Genomic DNA, 19,777 nt, shown 5'->3' with positions numbered 1-19,777 from the left:
ATAAGTTAGATACTTCTTTTGTATTTAATAAAAGTTTATTTTTTTGCATCTAATCCTATGCCTATGGGGCTTAGGGCATTGTATGTTTTCTCATAAAGACATTAGTTGAGTGGTTAGAAATTGTGAAAATGGAATGTTTTATTCTGGACTATAATACTCAAAAATTATTGTACTTTCACTCCACTAACAGTTCCTGATTTAGAAAATATTAAAATGTGAGAAAGGCTCACTGGAAATAGCTCACTGAAAACTGGTGTCAGAAATTGCAATCTGTGTTCTAAATTGTTTTGATAAATTTTCACATTCAAGAGATTTGGAAAATTTTCCTGAAGGGAGGCCAAATTTCAAACCTTTCAAAATCTCTTTGCCCATTGCTAATCCTTCAGAGATTTAAGGTCATTTTAAATACAAGCCTGTATAAAAGAGAAAAAAACTTCACATGTGCTAAAGATTAAACAGTGAAAAAAAAGTCCAAATTATGACATAAATCTGTCAGGACCCTTGCTATCAGCTAATCTGAATCAGCAAGGAAAGCAGTAATGGATTAGGAAGGGTAAGAAATATTTTTGCTCCTCTGAAATAATACCCCTTTTGGGTTGGCAGCTGTAGAGAGGGGCTTGTGATACCATCAGTGGCCAGAGCTAAGCAGAAGCCCTGAGGGACTGCATGGACTCTACATCTCAGAGATTAATTTCTACAGTTGCCATGTGCATTTTGAGTCATATTTTCAAAATTCTGAAAGCTTGGCTTTGTTCCTTTTGTTAGAATAACTCCATGGATGTACAAATATCCAGAAAATATCTGCACTTTGAGGGTATGTGTGTGTGCTGGGCTTTGAAAATCTGTTTTTTGAGACAAGGCACTATGCCACACCTTCAGAGAAGAGAAACACAACTGGTCAGATGCCATTTAAGATACAGCTGAGCCTGAGACTGAAAGGCTCTCTCACAATTTTCAGACCTTGAGCATAAGGCTTCTTTTTTTTTTTTTTCTTTCCAATTGGATTTCACGGTTGAAACTGGGTATAAGAATCTTGAGACTAGGGAGCAAATAGCTTTTTATGGAGATTTGAATTACATTTTACACTTGAAAAATCAGTCTAAGCAGAGAGTGAAATGGCCTGTTTGTCTCTGTGCCAGTCCTCTGCTGCTCTCTCCCTGGTCTCAGCAGGTTACGCTCCCAAGGCACCTGGAGAAAGGTGTGGTTGTGGCAGGGCAGGGGACAGGTACTAAATGGAAAGAAAACATTTAGAGCTGATGGTACCTCCTCTTTTGAAGACCTCCTTTAAATCAATTTTAAAAACCTCTGAGAATTTTGGCTCTCATTTATCCTGGCTTGGTCAAGTGATACAGCAAAGAGGTGTGGGCTTGCTTAAGGTTTGTGCTGCCAGCTTCTCAGCATGAACTATGGTGTCACCAGCACCTTTTCATTCACTGCAGTCTCCCCTGCTGACAAACATCCTCACCACTTTGGTGGACTATTTAAAGTCTGTCCATTGATTCTCACCATTCACGTAATAATCACATGGATCTTGTTCGTTCTGTGTGCAAACATCCAGCAGCTTTCCATAGCTGATCTTGGGTTTGGAGACACAAGTGGAGCAGGATTTCAGGTAGTCCTGAATTTGCCTGCTGTGCTCTGTGTTTACACTGGAATAAATCACTCTGAACTCACTATGGTTTCCCATAGTGTCTGCTGAGAGATGTATCTTTGTTTGATTCCACTTTTGGTGATATTTATCTACTGTAGAGATTAGCAAACTTATCAGTCTGTTTATGAACTGAAGGTTGATAGATATTTCCTATTTTTTGTGACTTTTGATGCATCTCTGGACAAAAGGCTGATTTTACTGTCATTTTCCCTCAGAGCATGACTCCAGTTCAGGACTCTAAATGAAAATCTGTAAGCACAGAGCTCCAAAACCTCAATTCTCACTTGTCAGCAGGGGAAAAAAAATATCAGCCTGATGGTGGCACAATCTAGCCCTATAAATAACACCTACTCAGGTGAGTTATCCTGCTTCGGTGGAATGCAGTTATATGTCAGCTATGATCATTTTCCCCATTTTGTGTGTGTGTGAGTTGCTGAAAAGCAAACCTTTCCCACAGCTAATTGTATTCGCTAATTACCTGTGAAAAAGCAATTATCTGCAAGTGATGCAATTCTTTGGGAAGGCTTTTTTTAATTGGCAAAAATGGGGAAAGAAGCTCTTCTGTGGATGCTGTTTTCAGAAGAATCTTCCCAAATATTGTACCTGATGTATCACATTAGACACATCAGATTGGGTTGCATCAGCAATGTTGCATTACATCACATCACCAAGGTAATGTGCTGTGACAGACTTGCAATGCAATGTGTCAGCTGGAAAATGGGGAAAGATGTGATTTCCTGAACAAAATGCTTCTTAAGCTTTACGGTATTTTCTCCTCCTCTAACTAAACAAGTGGCTGTTTATGCGTTGGGGTATTTCTTAAGAGACTCAATTGCCTGTTGAAGAATTCTAAGCATTTCCCTTGTTTCCCGGCTCTCCATTGATTATTAACAGGTCTAGAAAGAAAGGTATTTTTTGCTACTTGCATTTCCATACCCAGGTTATAATATACCTGTATGCCCAAACTTTCAGTAAACTGAGAAAGCACTTTCTAGAAAGAATGTTCTTGGAGTGGTGTGTGCCCACCCAACCTCACAAAAAAAAACCAACACTTGCCATCTACACTCTGTTCTTTGAATGATCTTCTGGTCAAATTCAGTTGATGGCAGTGGTGAGACTTTGACAGAAGACTTTGTTGCAAATCCTTGTTGTGGCTTGGAACAGAGTAGAGAAGGTGGAAATAGGTGCATTTCAGGTATAACTGTGGAGGTAGAGAATGTAGAGATGAAACTGCAGTGCAGATGAAGGAGGAAACTTAGAACTGTTAAGCTTTTCAGAAAAGGAGGAGCTATGAAATCCATGTTAAAGCAAAAATCAATCTTTTTTAGGGTCTTTTCATAATCTGCATTGCCAGCAATAAAATACACTATCAGTTTGCCTCCTCTTCCAGTTACTTTTTTTAAAAATTGCTCACTTTTCATGAGCTACCCAGTGATGTCTGATATTGAGCATCCTTTCAGACATACATTATGCTTCAGTGAAACATCAAAACCAGTCGACAGAGAATTTCTGAAGAGGAAAGTGCTATACAATAATGATGAACATATTGTCCTCAAGCTGTGGAGGTTAACAACCCCAAATTGCTTTGGTATTTGTACATACTGGAGTAAGAAGAATTTATGTTTGCTCTCATTTCAGCGGGCTCTTGTGATTCATTACACTGGCACTTCAGAGTTCAGAATAGTCACTTGTTTCCTGCAAAGCAGCACCCTTAGCTGCGTTACTATTTGGTTGCTCATTATTGTCCCAATTCTTTCTTTTTTATTGCTGCACAAACACACTTTGGTTTCACAGTAACTTGCCTAATGCTGCTTTCTGTAGAGTTCACTGTCGGAAGGATCAGGGTTCTGGTGTACTCAGAAAGAAATCAGTTAAGTAAATCTATAATAGCTTTGCTGTTTAAACAATGCCTTGGATCATTAAAACTAAAAAAAAATGAAGTTGTTTCTGTACCTATGGATACCTTTCATTTTTGTTCAATAGGGTTTTTTATAAAATGGCAGCAGGCATGTAGAAAACATTTCCTTACCTTTTTGCTTACTTTGATTTAGTCTTTGAGGACAATACAGTCATTTTACAGTCTGTCCTGGGTAAGGGAAAGAACATAATTGTTGAGAAATTAATTGTGAGTTGAAAGTCTTTAATCTTTCCTTGATAACCTACACTCCTGCTTGCTCTAAGTAGATATAAAAAGAGGTTTTCAGGTGCCTAAAAACGCAAACAGGATTGCAATGTTTTTATAGTTGGTTTTGGTTTGGGTTTTGGTTGGTTTTTTGTTGATATTTTTGTTTTCTTTTGGTGTGTATTGTTGTTGATTTGTTTTCTCTCCATAAATGAATGGTAGACCCCTTCAGCCCTCTGCAAAAAATGCTGTGTGTCTTATTGTACCTATAAATCCCTCCACCAGAAACTGTTACTGACCTGGATCCCATTATTTCACTCACCCCCCTGGTTCCATACCCAGGCAGTGTCCAGGCAGTGCAGGGTCATCCCATACCACCTTGTGTTATCAAAAGGTTTACTTGCTATCTATCATAGGTGTAAGTCATTCAGATCAGTAACAAACATTTTTAGTCTTATCTTTTAACCAAATATTTACCATGCTTTCTATTTACAAGTCAGCTTTAACTCACAATAACTCTTTTTCTGCATTGAGAACTCCTATTCTAAGCCTTTTCTTTAAACCTGTTATTAATTCTACCTTTTATGTCTAAACCCAGTACAGCAGCACAATTAACTGCTTTACTTAACATGCAAGTTTACAAGGGATGTCTATGACACCACTGGCATTAAGAAAGTAAGTGAGGTTAAACTGATTCTCGTTACAAGCTGATCTTTACACAGTCTTTGGTTGGTAGAACTGGCAGCAGACATGTATTGCAGAATTAATTTTAAGAGTTGTAAGAAGCATTGCTACATAGTGGTGAGATCAGATGAGAATGGGAGAATCCATGCAAGTCTTTAATCTCCATCAACTCAAGGTATTTTTGGGCTTTATTCTGTGGCTTAAAATAAATCCTTTATCACACTGTCCACATCTTGTTTTGTGGTCTTAATTTCCTTCTGATTATAAATAAGAATCAGCTTTTCCTTTAGTGAGACTGGCAAGTAGAGAAGTTCAAGCTTTTCTGTTCACAGCAAACAAGAGCTACTTTTCCTGCTGCAGTAGGAAGATGGTGTTTCAGTCCTGTAGCTCTGTGGACTGAGGCTACTTCGGTGGTGAGTTCATAGAGACACAGCATGTTCAGATGTTGTGACAGATTAGCCAAAAGTATTCCAAATACGAGACTGAGAGAGAGTCAGTCCATGGCTTGTGATGGAATTAGGGAACAGACTGGTGATACGTGTTGGTGAGTGACTGAAATGGTGACTTTTCCCTGCCCAACAAAACACATTCTTGTAAAAGTAAAGCAGATAAACAGGTAAGTGAGCTAAGTCTGTGCTGCACTCTGTGAAGAGCAGGAATTTAACAGCATTTTAAAAGAAGTAGACGTGGCCGAGACCACAAATGACTAATGCATGACTAGGGTTTCTGCAAAAGCTGTCAGGTGAAGGTAATGCTCTATGCTGGCTACATTTATAAAGGCTGTGATCAGCAGGAGTGCCAAAATGGAACTATGAGTTTCAAAAAGCTGGAGAATAAGGCTGAATTCCAGGGTTGCAGGGCAGATACCACATCTGAGTGAGATCTGTAATAGCAATGCCAAGGACATGACAGAAAAAAACCTCTTGAACCACCCACTCCCCTTCAGGAAGATTTCTGCTTTTGAAACTCTATGCAATAGGCACCCAGGCAAGCACTGAAAGACTTTAGCACATGGAATAGCTGCTGAGGAAGCTGCAAGAAATCACCTTTAAAGAAGCAAGACTGAAACCAGCAGTGAGACATCTCTGGGTGGGGAAAAGAGGATGAAGGGATTAGAGAAAATGGAAAGTTTCCACCCAGTTTGTAAATATTAATGTGGAGAACTCAGCACAGCAGTGTCTTTCGAGCACCTTCTTTAGCACCCTCTTTTTGGTAGGTTGCTGGAGATTTGCATTGCTAATGTGCTTGCTTGAAAGTTCTCCCAGGCTTCCAGGGAAAAGAGGCAGATGTAATCTTCCAGGGCAAGGCAATAAGGTGCTTGAGTAATTTTACCTCTGTGTTCTAAACTGTGGATGTACAGGATATGAAGCCTTGGGGTTTCAGGATAGAAAACACCTGAACTTAGCATTCATTAAAGAGAGCTAGTTTCTAAGCACCGTATCCTTGATAAGTAGCACATCAGTAGGAGGGCAAAATAACAATTACTCTAGGCTTAGAGAAGCTTTTGCATTACTGCTACTCCAATTATTTCCTTTTTTACACATGTTCAGCAGTCTCTCGCCTCTGTAATTACCACACTGAACACTGCAGCTATTAGATACAGCTATGAGACTTTTAACAAGCCATCATTACTTGCTCTTGCTATCTTACAATTTAACAACAGCGTCTCTGAGAACCTGTGTACCTTATTTCTGCTTTAAAACGGACATGTGCATGTAAAAGCTGGTTGCAGCCATAGATTCTGCCTGAGGAACAAAGCTAAGGGTACAGCTGCAGGATGTGGAAGCTGATGCATGCCCTGGTCCTGATTTGAATAGTCTAGTTGAAAGTTATTTGTAAAATATCTGTATTGGGCAATGTTTTCCTTTCACTGGCAAAGAGTGCCTGAGGGTGCTGTCCCAGTAAAACCAAGCCCTAAGACCAGGAAGAGAATGGCCAAATTAGAAAGCAGATTGATACCCGAAAGCCTCTGAGGTCTTATGTGGATGTCAGGTGTGAGGGCAGCTATGTACCAGCTTTCCTTGAACACCTAAAGAAGTAGGGAAGGCAGGTTGAGAAAGTTTGCCTTTACCCAACTTTCCCTCTGTTTGGCAATTTCTTTCCTCTACTCTATGCTCTTGTAATGGTGCAGAATACTAAAAACGTGGTAATTTTTTTGTACATCCAGGCAAGCAGGAGCTGGTGGGCCGGGTTGCCTGATTAGCTGTGGATTTTCTGTGCTAACCCCAGGTGGCCAGGCAGAGCAGGCATTTAAAAACTCATCCATCTCTTGTCCTACTGTCTTTGAATTTGCATAATTAAAAGCGAATTACTTGCTGTATTTTTAATATATGCACCGAAAAAGCGTGAAAAGCTGAAAAATTACATCAATCCAGTAATTCATGTCATGTCCCATTCAGAATTACAGCCTTCCAGTCCCAGCTCAAACACTGAGGATTTCCTGCCACCATAAAGCTATAATTGCTGAATTAATAACAGCGGGTTTTGGAGAGTGACTGCACAGGCTCTATGACCCAGGTAATAGAAATACTCATGTTGAAGTGAATTTGATACATGTGACTTAATCTATTTCATATTAGGCTCAAGTAGCAAGAATCATTGCTTTCTTTGCCATGGGATGTTATGAGAACTGCAGTGAGGTGTTTAGCTTAAGCCAGCTGTGTTGGTTAGCCAATGGGGATTAGAAATCAAATTTTCAGGGACAAGCCAGGCTACTTTTCCTTCTACCAGAGGACTTGTACCCCAAATCTTTTAGTCTGCTCAGCACTTCTGGGAGGTGGAATTCTCCATTCAGCTGCAAAAGCATGGAGAACAGGATGGAAAGGGAGAAAGTGAAAGGCTTCTGCTAATGTTTCATCTCTCCAAGATTTTATTAATAACTACTAAAAAGACCAATCTTTTCCTTCACCTTCCAACTCGGAAACAAATTCTGCAGCTGCTGCTCTTTGCAAAATGTGACACCTCGTGTCCCCCACAGCTATGGCACTCACAAGAACTGGGATGAAGGGACTGATGCATCTAAACAGAATGATCAGAAGTTAACAAAAATGGCATGATCTGAGAGAAAAATTCCTTTTTTTTGTTTTATTTTGTTGTTGTTACTGTTTGCATTTTTGTTTTGGTGGGGGTTTTTTTTGCTATTTTAGGGGTTAGTTTTTGGAGGAAACTGCTGATCCGTTTGCTGTGACTTCCTCAGATTGAGACCCTGATGCAATGGTCATTTCAACCTGTGGGTCTCTACATTTATTTCAGCAGGTTTTGTGGTTCTTGGTCCCTGCTCTAAGCTCATTCAAGCCATTAGAGATCAATTCGTCCATGTCAAAGGATTTGCTTGTACCATGGAATTGATTTAGTGAACAACTACTCATATTGCAAAGCTCAACTGCAGCTAAAGTTAAGATGTGTGAGCAATCAGACACTGAACTTCTCAGCCCAGCACAATGTCCTGTGCTGGGGATCTTTGAAATAGTCTCATTGAGATTGTCTGGACATTGTGGATAAAATGTACTGGCAGTTTCTGGGGCTGGCAATCTGGTTCCTTTCATAAGAATTACCATCATTATTTAAAATCTCTCTTTCTGTCTAATTATTTCAGCTCTAATTCTCTTGCAGGTTCATAAATAGTAACATTCCGTTGTCCTGGAAAAAAAGTTAATTTTTCTCCTTTTCTTTTTCTTTGTCACTGCTCTCATTCTCTGCCCTCTCATGGCTTAAGGTAATTAAACTTCCAAAGTCTGGTCAGCTCTCTGAAATATTTAAATGTAATCAAAGAGATTTTCGTGGGTTTTTTGCCTGCAAATCTCCATAAGAATTTTGAACAAAAACGCTGTGCTTTTCCCTTCTGCAAATAACTGGAGAACAGAGGCCAGGCATCCCAGGTAAGGGATCAGTTCTTTCCATTCTGGTTCACTATTAGCCAGACCCCGTGCTACTGAGTTACAGTTCTAAGAGCAAACATTTCAAGCCTTATAGCTTGTAGCATTGTGAAAGGTGTTTAACCTCATCTTTGTAATTGCCTCTTTGCCATTTAACACTGAGATTACAGCATTTACCGTTGGATGTAGGTAATTCTCTCAGCTGAGCTTTTGCATCCAGCAAATGATTTTTGCAGAATATTCCTGTGGACGACAGCCACTGAAATTTGTACGTGCATGAATGCATACAGGTAGAGTAGCTTGGGCTGAGTAATGTTAATGGTGAGGAGAAAAATCTTCCCAAATCCAGTTATGTGCAGCATTATTGCCCAAAAGAGCTGAATAAAAGACCTGGGGATTTGGAGAAGGAATCAGTATAAAACAGCAGTGTTGAGGAAGAAGAAGATCCTGCCTTGGGCAGCTTGAAGTTGAAACAGGGAGATCTTTCTCAGCTGCCAGCAAGGCGATCATTTTTGTCAGCTCACTGAGCTTTTCTGTGCAGATTTTTAACTTGCTGGCTGATGTTTCCTTCAGTTTTTCTTTATGACGTGTCAAGTTTTGGTATCAAACACAGCTAAAGGTCAAAGTAAATCATGAATGAAATTCGACCAGCTGATATTCAGTGAAGGACAAAAAGGTGTGTCAGAGGCTACTTTACAATGCTATCCCTATATCAGAGGCCATCCATCTCTTCCACAGGAGTCCCTTTTCTTCCCCCTCAGAGCTGCAGGTCTACCAGCCTTATTGACAAGAGCTTTAGAATATGACAGGGATGACCACTAATTTCACCATTAAAACAGCAAATGGTACCTGAATCACTGCAAGGATTTGGGGAGCGTCTCTGAATGCTTTTATTTTAAGAAAAAAATACCAACTTCTTCCTTCAAAAACACAGAGATGCCAGAACTTTGCTAAGATTGCTGCTTCAGCTGTTTTCTTGTTTTGTTTCATGTTGAGGGATGCCAAAATCAAGGTTTACTGCCTGTTGTAAGCACAGGAGGACAAGTTCCATCTATGGGACAGCTCACAGGTTGGGAGGATCTGTTAGATCTACCCTTCTGATCAGCAGCTCATGTCAATATTGGATTCCTGCTTTGCCCAATGAGCAAAGCCTTTCTGGTTTCCCAGTCAATACAGTTCAGCCAAAGCTGCCACTTATGGAACATTTACAAGCAGGACTTTCACAAGCAACACTTTTAGTGGCTGTGAGGCCTGGAATCAATGGTGTCTATCAAACCAGCTGAATTCTGCTTAGAAGCAATTAGTTCTGGGAGCCACAAAGACAACAGGATTTCCAGTGCCCGTGTCCTGCATTTATCTCTGGAAAAATGGAGAGCTCATTTGTATAGTTACCGAGGTGCCTATTTCATAAAATTTGTAGGAATGTTAATACCTTGACTACACACAGTCACACTTATTGAGAGAGGCTTTGTGATCATATAAAACTTAAGAGAGCATAAGAGGAATCGGTTTTCTTGGATATTTTGCAGCGCTGTCTGTACCAGAAAGGAGTGGCAGAACTGGAGTGAAGGAAAAATGCGTGTCCACAGATCACAGGCAGAAAAGTAGGTATTTTGAAATACTTTGATGGTAACAAGAATGTTGTCTCCTCTCCAGTGTTGGGTTTTTTTAAAGCTCAATAGGCAGCAAAATGAAATGTTTTACGGTTTTATCAAGCACAGCACAGTCACTGATATTATACTTGCAATTTCATGACCTGGTAAACAGATACCTTTGTGCTTAAGGGTCTAAGTGTCAGCAGTGTAGAAAACTGATGATTATGCTGCTTTGTGAAATAGAGGCTCCTTCATAAGAAATGTATCGTACCTGAAGCAGCATCACTTGATATTTGCCCTTGTAAAGCATGACCCTGTGACCAGTGTTTTTAGTGAGATAAAAAGTGAGGAGAACTGGTGGGACAGTTAATCTGGAGATAAATCTATATATTTCAGCATGAGCTGTATAGAACATATACTGCCTCTTTGAACACAGTGATTCAGCATCACATGCTGGTACTGGATTCTTCTCCTGGTCCAGTGTACAAACCTTATGGTTCTCGATACAGTTTTAGCCAAAGCCTGCCATTTTCCTGTAAGAAAGACTTCCAAGAACAGCCCTCTTTGTGTCTGTTAGGCTCTGAAATGATGGTGTCTCTCAAACCAATTGAAAAGTTGATTTGTCTTGATGGGTGCATTAAAACATCTGCAAGTCCTGTAGACCTGATGTAGCTAATTTTACAAATTAACCAGAAATAGGAGGGGAATCTAGTTGTTGGAGAAGGGACCCCCTAAATGTGAGTTTTCACAGGAATCCTTTTGCTTTCACCAGGGAATGGTAGCTTTATGTTATTCTCACTGTGTCTTATCTAATGTGTTATTGACACTATTGCATTTGCTTTCAAACACAGTCATTAGACATTTAATTTGCAGCAGCTGTAATTTATATTTGTAATTTTGTCTAAGATCAATAAAGGAAACTAAAGAGATTTATAGTCCTAGTTTCAACTAAGATAAATTGACACAGACTCTATTTCCTTGAAAAGCTTTATTTAACCAGCATTTTAAAAGAACAAAATGAATTAGATGAGATATTTGCATGCAAACATGGGTAAATAATCCCTTGTGTCTGGAAGAAATATTGGAAAGAATGAACATGGTCAGTGTGTTCTTCTCTGAAATACAAATAAACTCCCTGGAAATGTTACCTTAGTGTAGGATCTAATGGGAGCCAAGGAACCATTTCAAAATGCTTCTTAGCAGTAGCAGTCAATAAATATCCTTGAGATCTGTTGTATTAATACTGCATAATAAGACCATAGCTGCATGTTTTAAATACTGTCAGGATCAGTCTGAGAGTGGAAAGCGAGACCCTGAAAGCGCAGCCCTGCCTTATTTTACAGCAATCCTTGAACACCAAATTGCAGAAATGTGTTAATAATTTTTGAAAAGTCTGCATTCATTTATGAAATATTCATGTTCCAAGCAGTGCCTCATGCATGGGAAGAGGTGCCTCTCCCATACAGCAATTAGCTGAGGGATTATGCTGAGCAGAGGAGACGTGAGCAGTGTCAGGCCAGCTCAGGGCTGTAGTGCAGCTTCAGGAAGAGTCTGATGGGGAGGAGGCAGAAATGCCTAATGAACCTTTCCCTTCCTGCACAGCAGCAGAACAGGATACTGGATCAGTGCCCAAGGGACCTGAAGGCTGGGCATGGGGGATGTCACTGCAGCTGGCCCAGAACAGGGCACAGTTTAGCAGCTTGTGGCTGTGCTCATCCCCTTCACTCTGAAGCCTCTCAAACACATGTCCTTGGGGAAGGGAGTATATTCTTTCTCCACCCTCTGTTAATTTGACTTATCCCTAATCCAGCTACCTTTTGCCAATAGACTGATGGCAGTGCTGTGCCAGGGCACATGTTGCTCTACTCTGTGATGCAGCCAGGCTTGAAATTTCTCTTGTTTTGCATAAAGCTTCGCTTTGTACTGTTGTGTCATCAAATTAAAAAGGCAGATTTCATACTGAAGGAAAAGATAATCTGTACTTCTCTGTGGCATGAAGAAGAAGTTCCACAATAAGGCCTTGACCTTCTCCACCAGGAAGCTGCATGGGGTTTTTTTGGATAGGTCTTTCAACACGATTGTGTTTTGACTTGGAGTTTTGTCAAACTGCTGGACCCTTACTGGGCTTCATTCATATGTGCTGAGCCCTCCCTTGTCTCAGACCTCCTGGATGTGTGGTGTTCCTGGACCCACATGAACAAGGTTGGTGTGTGGCATGGGGGAAGGAAGGGAAGGGAAATCTGTTCCAGCCTGCACATAACTCATGTCCCTCTGTCAGTCTGGAAAGATGTGTGTCCAGCTGACACATTCTGCAGCTGTTTATTCCTATGGGGAGCAATCCAGGCTGAAAGGTGGGGAAAAAGTAATCTCCCATTTACAGAGAAAGCAAGAGAAGAACCCGACCCAACTGTGCGTGCGTGTGCTGCACTTCATGAGGAGGATTTGCCTTTGAATGCTAATTGTAAAGGCAGTTACATACTGACCTGTGAGAGACATAATTTATCCTTTCTGTTCTTGTGGCTGGTTGTTTGAATTCAATTAATTTAATATGTTTTTAATAGCGCAGTGCTGCCATCTCTGCAGTACCTTTTAAACAACAATTTTTGCTGCAAGCAGTGGACCAGCACCCTGTGTGTAGTCATGGCAGGGGTTGAATGTTACCATTATGATCTTAGACTTTAATGTGACTGATGTCTGAACTGCAACAAAGTGTTATATGGGCCATGAGATTGTAAAATACATAATTATTTCTATTCTTATAGCTACTATGAATAATAGTTGTATATATATTTAGAAAATTACTAGATATGCCATCAAGGGATTATGTAGCTAGAGCCAGAATAAGAGGCAAGAGAAATCTATGGAAGACAGGCCTTCTTCTGAGGTCCTTCTCTTGCAAATGAATGACACAGAAGCAAATGTGTCAAGGGAAAAAAAAAAAAGAGTTAAGGCTCAGCATCACATGGTGAATTTAATAGAAGAACTGAGAAGTAGCCTGTAATCTTGAACCACTGCTAGGCTTACATCATTATCCTGTTCATCCAAACAAAGCTGTGGCACACTGAAGCCCCAGGTGCTTTGTTTATTGTGTGCAATCAGTTCAACTTGTCATTTCACCTACACTTTCTATTACCCAGTGTTTTCCTTAGAAGCTTCTAACAAACGATTCCAGTGAAAGATTTCTTAAAATGAATAGCTATTTGTGAGTCAGTGCATGGTATTGGATTTCACCTGCCGTGGTTTTTGGGAGAGAGAAATTTAGAAGGAACAATAGATAGATTTAAATGACTGGTAGGTTAGTTTGAGGACCTCCCAGTACCATATAATGGCCCTACATCCTGTTGTCAGCCTGCTCTGTTTTCAACTTGCAGGGCTCAGCCTACATGGAGGCAGAATGGGCTGTTCTTCTGTCACCACTAATGAGCCTGGGGGAGTTGATTTCCTTCCAGAACTTTATGGTTGTATATCCCCAGTATCTGTCCTCTTCTGCTGAGTTAATACTGTGTGGGAGTACAAGGAGGAATGGCCGACTTTAAACTGCAATAAGAGAGATCTTCTGCTAAGAAGGGTATATTTCTGCTAAGGAGGTCTTCTACCAAGTATCAGCAGAGAGGCTTTTAACCCACATAGCAGCACAGTCAAAGCCTCTGGAGTGTCTTCTCCTGTGCATTCCACCTCTGATTATGGGTGTAGAGGGATGAGTATGACCATCCCCAAATTTAATGCTCCTGTAAGATGGACTGGCTTTTTCTATTTTCAGGGCATTCACTGAAACTGAAAGTGAGTGGGTGAATACATGGCTGAACTGAGCTTTGGAGCCCACCAGTTCAGCTCACCAAACACCAGTGTTGGGAGTCACAGCTGCAGTCTGGAGATTGGCAGCCCCTCCCTTTCATGCACCTTGCCAGTGGGCAGGGTGGAAGAGAGAGAGTGGAGATACATCTCTCTGGCTTGGGTCCCTGGGGTGAACAAATGAAAGAAAGGGATGTTTAAGAGATGTGTGCCATTAAAGTCAGCATTTCGAGTTGCTAAATAATAGGCAGCATTGTGAAGCTCCTCCAGGGAGGAGGTTTCTGGTGGTAGCTCTCTCTGTGCCTCCCTGCTGTGAGTCATTGTGAACTCAAGTTCAGAGGAATTGGTACCAAGGAAAAAGCATTGAGATAATAACCTTGAAAAATCAGAGGACAGAAAGGGGGAAAAAAAGGGAAAAAAATTACCCACTGAAAAGAGCAGAACTGCCTCACCCTAAAAGGATTCTGTAAATCATGGAATCGTGCTTCCCAGCTATATGCCTTTGTCAAAGCCACCATCTTTTAAGGGTGTAGAGACATGTGCATTGAGATTTAAGGACTGTATATATTGTTCCACACAGCCTAAGCCAGTGGTTGATATGCTGCCAGTTTGCAAACCAACTCATCAAGGCAGTGGAAATGTTTTTAAATCTTATGCTTGCAATTATAAGGAACAATAGTTTGTAGTGCCTTGGGAGAAACAGTGTGCTGTGATTTCCTTTCTCTAAGCATGCAGGTCTCTAGTGTTAAGAACACTGATACCTATTCAGGCATGTTTTACCTTTCTAAGAGCCATAGACAATGCCAAGTTGTGTGGGAATTTCGTGGTGTTTCCTAGCTGCTGGGCCTTCTTTTCTTGGAGATAAACATGCATTGTGTTATTAAGAAAGACCCTTCAAGTTGCTGTTCTGATTTATATTCCCTTCTACACTGGTGCATGCATTTATTGTTTGTTAAAGGCTGACAGCCCTGGAGACCTAAGCTCTTTATTTATCCACGGAGTGAAATTCCTCTCTCTGTAGATGGGATGCCAAAGGCACTAATTGTCAATGATGCTGTTGCACACAAAAAATTATCCTTTTTCTATTTTCCACCCAGAATAATTTTGCCACTTGAAAGGAGAACTCCTGAAATGGAAGCTGATTTGGAGAATACACCTAACAGAGGCAATGGACCTTCAGCTTGGGAACCTGGATGAGCCCAAGTGAAAGGCAGGGAGGGGAAGAATGGAGTGCTGTCAGAGGTGGGATTTTTTTTCTGTGCTCAAAAGTAGAATGTTCTTTGTGGAGCAAACTTGAGAAGTGGACTGTACAATCAGAAGTGACCAATAACCTCTATTTTGGCAGCAGGACCTGTCTGTGTGGGGGGAGCTCAGAGCAGTTTCAGGTGGGACCTCTGGGCTTGCACACACCTTCACATTAGGGATTGTCACCATCACAGTGTAGGACATGAATGCCAGAGAATTTTAGTAGCTTTTTGTTAATCTGTTTAAAATTATCTAATATATTCCAACTGAGCTCTTCTAGCTTTCTGCTTTTCCCTGCTCTGCATCCTTTACTCTTAGGCCTACCTGGTATCTGCTGGTCCAGAGGTGACTTGTATGTCCCATCCTTAAGCAGCCAAAAATGTTGGGCATTCTATTCCTAATATTTTTGGGACACCAAGAAGAGAGAGAGGGAGATCTTGTAAGAGCAAAAATGCTTTTCTCACCTTGCACATTGGTTTTAAATATGGTCCTGACATATGGTCATATTACAGCTTGCAAAAACCAGAATTCATAGAAGTTACCAGCAGCCTACATAATAAGTAATGTTAAAAGGCTTTTTTATTTACTTATTTCCTTCTATAAAAAGGAGGTGGTGCTAAGGAGAAAAACTGAATTTAACAAAAGGCTGAAATTTCTGTCTTCTCTATTACAATCCTTTAACAACTGTTTAAGTAGGCCACATCCTTCAGCCTTACTCATCTCTAAAATCCCAGAGAGCAGGAAGCTCACATTTAATCTAAGGAAAAATAGCAGCTTTGGCCCAGTGTTTGTTTTGCTTCAGTATTCTACGGGAATGGCTACAGGGCATCTACTTGAGAAACGTGAAAAGCAAATTTATTTTAATTACATCAATTTATGTTCATTAAAAAGCCTCCTCAATAACTAACCCTGGTATTGAATTGTTTTGAATCTCTTCTTAATTCACTCACACAATGTTTATTCAATTTAATTGACAGCAAGGGTGAATTTATAGGACTATAATTCACACTTCTGGTGAAAGGAAAAAAACAACGTGGAACTATATAATTTGCTGCAAAAATGAAGTAGGGAGATTCATCAGAGCAAACTGTATATTCAATTTTAATAGTTTCCCTCATCAGGGTCTCTTAATGGGGTTTCTTTTCGCAATTACTTTAAGGCATTTGAAGCTGCCTATTGTGAGAATTTGCCAAACAACACTGAAATAAATCCAAATATTAGACAAATTTTTAACAGCGTAACATGTTCACTTCCTTCAATCTTTGATGCCATTCTCTAGAGTAAAAAAGTACTGTATTTCCAACAGATCTCTGTCCTCTCTCATTTTCTGAATTAAAACCTCTGCTTCACCATTTCAGCATAGGTTGTGGTTTTGTAATGAATAATCAGACCGCTTGTGTTTCCTGAGGAGCCTGTCCTGATCACAATTAAGGAAGGTGTCTGCAGATAGGCTGTTGATAATTCTTGTTCAGCCTTTCTGTGCATGGATCTATGGAAAAAAAAAGGAGTTCAGTGGGATCTGACCACAGGACCTCCTGCTCATGGGGAAGGACCCTGTATTTGAGCTCTGGGTTTTGAAGAAATTGCTCTGCTGTCAGCTGAGTATAGTACCTTTGAAACGACAAGATTTATTTCTGTGCTAGAATAAATAAAGGTAATATGATGTTAAGAATTAATAAATAGGGTTTATTTGTCGAGACAATCACCCTTCAGTATAGAAATCAAAGGCACGAATGAACTTTGGCCTCGCTCTGTGAAGCTTTTACAATATAGTGATTATTATCAGATCTCAATAACTTCCAGTAAAGTGTAAGTAGCATCAACAACTGCTATCACACAATTTCATTGGGCTTTCAGATAAGTATCTGGAAGTAAAACCGGGTTTTAGAGGTATAAAGAATGCAATTACCATTTTAATATCTCTGCACAGGGAACAGGAAGATTAATTTTTGTAGGTCTATTTTCATGATTTTTCACAGGTTGGGAAAGATATGCAAAAAGCTGGCAACAATGCACTAGAAATAAATTAAGAGCTGCTGATAGCTAATTAAAGCAGCAAAACCAGATAGCAGAATTACTGGAAAAATCAAAATCTCTTGTGCTTTAAAATCACGATGTACTTGTGATTGGGTTTCCAGGAAGAAAGAGGAGAAATTTTTATATTGTTGGCTCTCATTTCTTAATGAATTCTAAACCAGCATTTTCAAAGCAAGGCTATGTCTCAGAAGTCCAGAGAATAGAGAAAAAAATTCTTTTTCTTCCCCTTTAGGCCATATTTATTGTTATAAACTTGTGAGTGTATTTATTGTTACCTGTCAATTCCTGTATTCTAATACATGGATATAGTGTGTTTTATAGCTTAATTTTGAGCTCACTCACTGCTTCCTGACAAGGCTCTTAGGGTTGGTCCAACAGAAATTGAACTCAGTTTCTAAACACTGTGGATACGTGACTACTTTATTGAGATCCAGTTTAAGAGAAGAGGTGTAAGCCAGCAAATCTACCAGAGAGCTGGGCTTCTTCTGGGGAAAAGCAGTTGTGCTTTGGCACAGAATCAGCAGGAGATTTGCTGCAAGCGGCTGGTGACCTTCTCTTTTCCTTTAAAACTCGATGTGAGCTGAGCATCAGTAGCTGTGCTACATCTGGGGGGGCGGAGAAGGGGGATGATGTATCGTCCACAGCCTGCACAGCAGTGTGCAGCATCATGTCAAAATCAAGATGGGCTTGATAACTCTAATTAGGATTATCTCCCTATAGCATGCTGCCAGGGATGCTGCTGAGATGCTGGGCGGGGGGGTGTTGGTGAGGTGGCAAAACTACAAACGGTGATCGGCGAGAAGAATAGACACAACCTGTTAAAGGGCACGTCCCACTCTTTTCCTGCCTCTGAAGCATTAGAGATATTGAGCTTATATTTTAGACCGGAGATAAAGTGTGGAAAATCCATGACTTTTAGATCCTGCTACAAATTAATCTATTTGGCAGGCAGAAAGTTTGAAAGCGGGTTCAGACTTGAGGCGTCGCTCTGATCTCTGCAGGCGGGAGCAAAGTCACAGCCCATCGTGCCTCTGACAGCTCCCTGCAACAGGAACGGATAGGTGGCAGATTTTAATGACTCATTAACGTAGCTGGCCACATTTCTATAAATGCTGGGAACATTGAGGTCTCCTGCAGAATATTTCTGAGGTGTCTGGGGTTTACGTGCCATAGGTGTTGAGATTGTTACAGGTGCTGCATGGAATTTTCTGGTTTGGGGGATGTGGGGTGGGAGGAAAGAAGGATGCAAAATACACAAACTTGGGGAACTCCAGAATATTTAGCTGTGTTTGCCTATACTGGACTTGTCTAAGGGTAATATGGAGGCCATAAACTTCTTGCCACAGTAACCTTAAAACTATAAAGTCACACAGTTGACTGAAGTCCTTTAATACAGTTGTATGCAAAAAACCTCTGTGATTTTAAACCTTCCTTAACTGTCTGTCTTTGAGGAGTTAGATTTATGGTTGCTCCATTGACATCTCTTTTAATGACTAAAGTATAATTAAATGAAATAAAATCAGTGTATAGCTAGTGGAAGAAAGTGAAGAACTTTTTTTCTCTATTCTCTTTTTAGTGAAGAGGACAGCACCAGCTTCCTCTTTCCAAGTGATTATGACCTGTGTTTTGAAAGATGGTGTTTCTTGGCACCTTTTTCCTGCTGTTGCTTTTCCCCTAAGCATCAATATCAAATGCTCAAGAAGAAAACTATTTCAACAACCTAAAATTTTCTAAAATAAAGTGGGAAAAGAATTTTGGGGTTTTTTTCCCCTAGTATTGCTGATCCCACTTCAGAAACTTGATTTCTTTTAAAAGCGTTTATCTGAGCTTTCCAGAAGTTTATTCCAGAACAGTTGCATCCAGGGGTTGAGACACCCTCTGTGAGAGCCACAGAGAGTCCAGAATTACAGCACACATGGTTTCTGAGCAGGAATAATGTCCTGGTTACTCACCCACTCACACCTGCATTGCCCCAGGTCCTCCAGTGTAAAATCAGCCCATGCCATGCCTGGGCTGTGTCAGCCAGGAACGTGTTTACAGTCGAACCACCAGGATGACTTGTGTGGGATGCATTCTCCATGAAACGTCCTAATTCCACAGAGATAACTCTGCCTGTGGGTTGTCATCCTGCCTTGACATTTTGAAGTGTTTTAGCTCTGCAGTTTCACAGTGAATTCTTCTCTCTGCTGGTGCTGTTGACAAGCTGCCTTCTGCACAACTCTGCATCTCCATGAATGCTTTCAGTGAGCAGTAACAGCTCCTAGCAGGATTGACCCTCATCACTGGCTCCTTGCAGAGCCCACATTTACCTTGTGCTCGGGGGTTAGAGCTGCCCCAGCCCTGCAAGGCAGGGAGGGACTGCCCAGAACCACAAACTTTGGTGTGACTTTGTGTAAGTCCCTTGCCAGCCCTCCCTGTCAGCTGGAAAACAGAAATAATACCATCCTCCAGCCCTAAAGAGGGTTTCCAATAAGTATCTCTTCCTTTCAGAAAGTATTTGAATTTCACTTAGTCTTATTAATACAATTAGCTAAAGTGAATAGTCAGAAGCTGATGGGCATCCCTTGCTCTAATAGAATTATGGGGTTTGGTGATGCTGAGCACTCTGCAGCTCACTCCAGTCACTTCAGAGAATAAAAAGAGCTGGTTTTAGCTGCCTACTCCACTGCCAGAAAAACAGATACAGGGTATACTCAGAAAGTCTTTATACAAAAAACAACAACAACAACCAACCAAACAAAAAAACTTAAGGAAAACTATAAATGCAAGAGAAGCA

The sequence above is a fragment of the Myiozetetes cayanensis genome, unplaced genomic scaffold (assembly GCF_022539395.1).
Source record: "Myiozetetes cayanensis isolate MyiCay16 unplaced genomic scaffold, myiCay2020 scf20-37, whole genome shotgun sequence".
NCBI classification, from domain to species: Eukaryota; Metazoa; Chordata; class Aves; order Passeriformes; family Tyrannidae; genus Myiozetetes; species Myiozetetes cayanensis.
The sequence above is the reverse complement of the archived record's forward strand: the minus strand, read 5'-3'. Positions refer to the sequence as shown.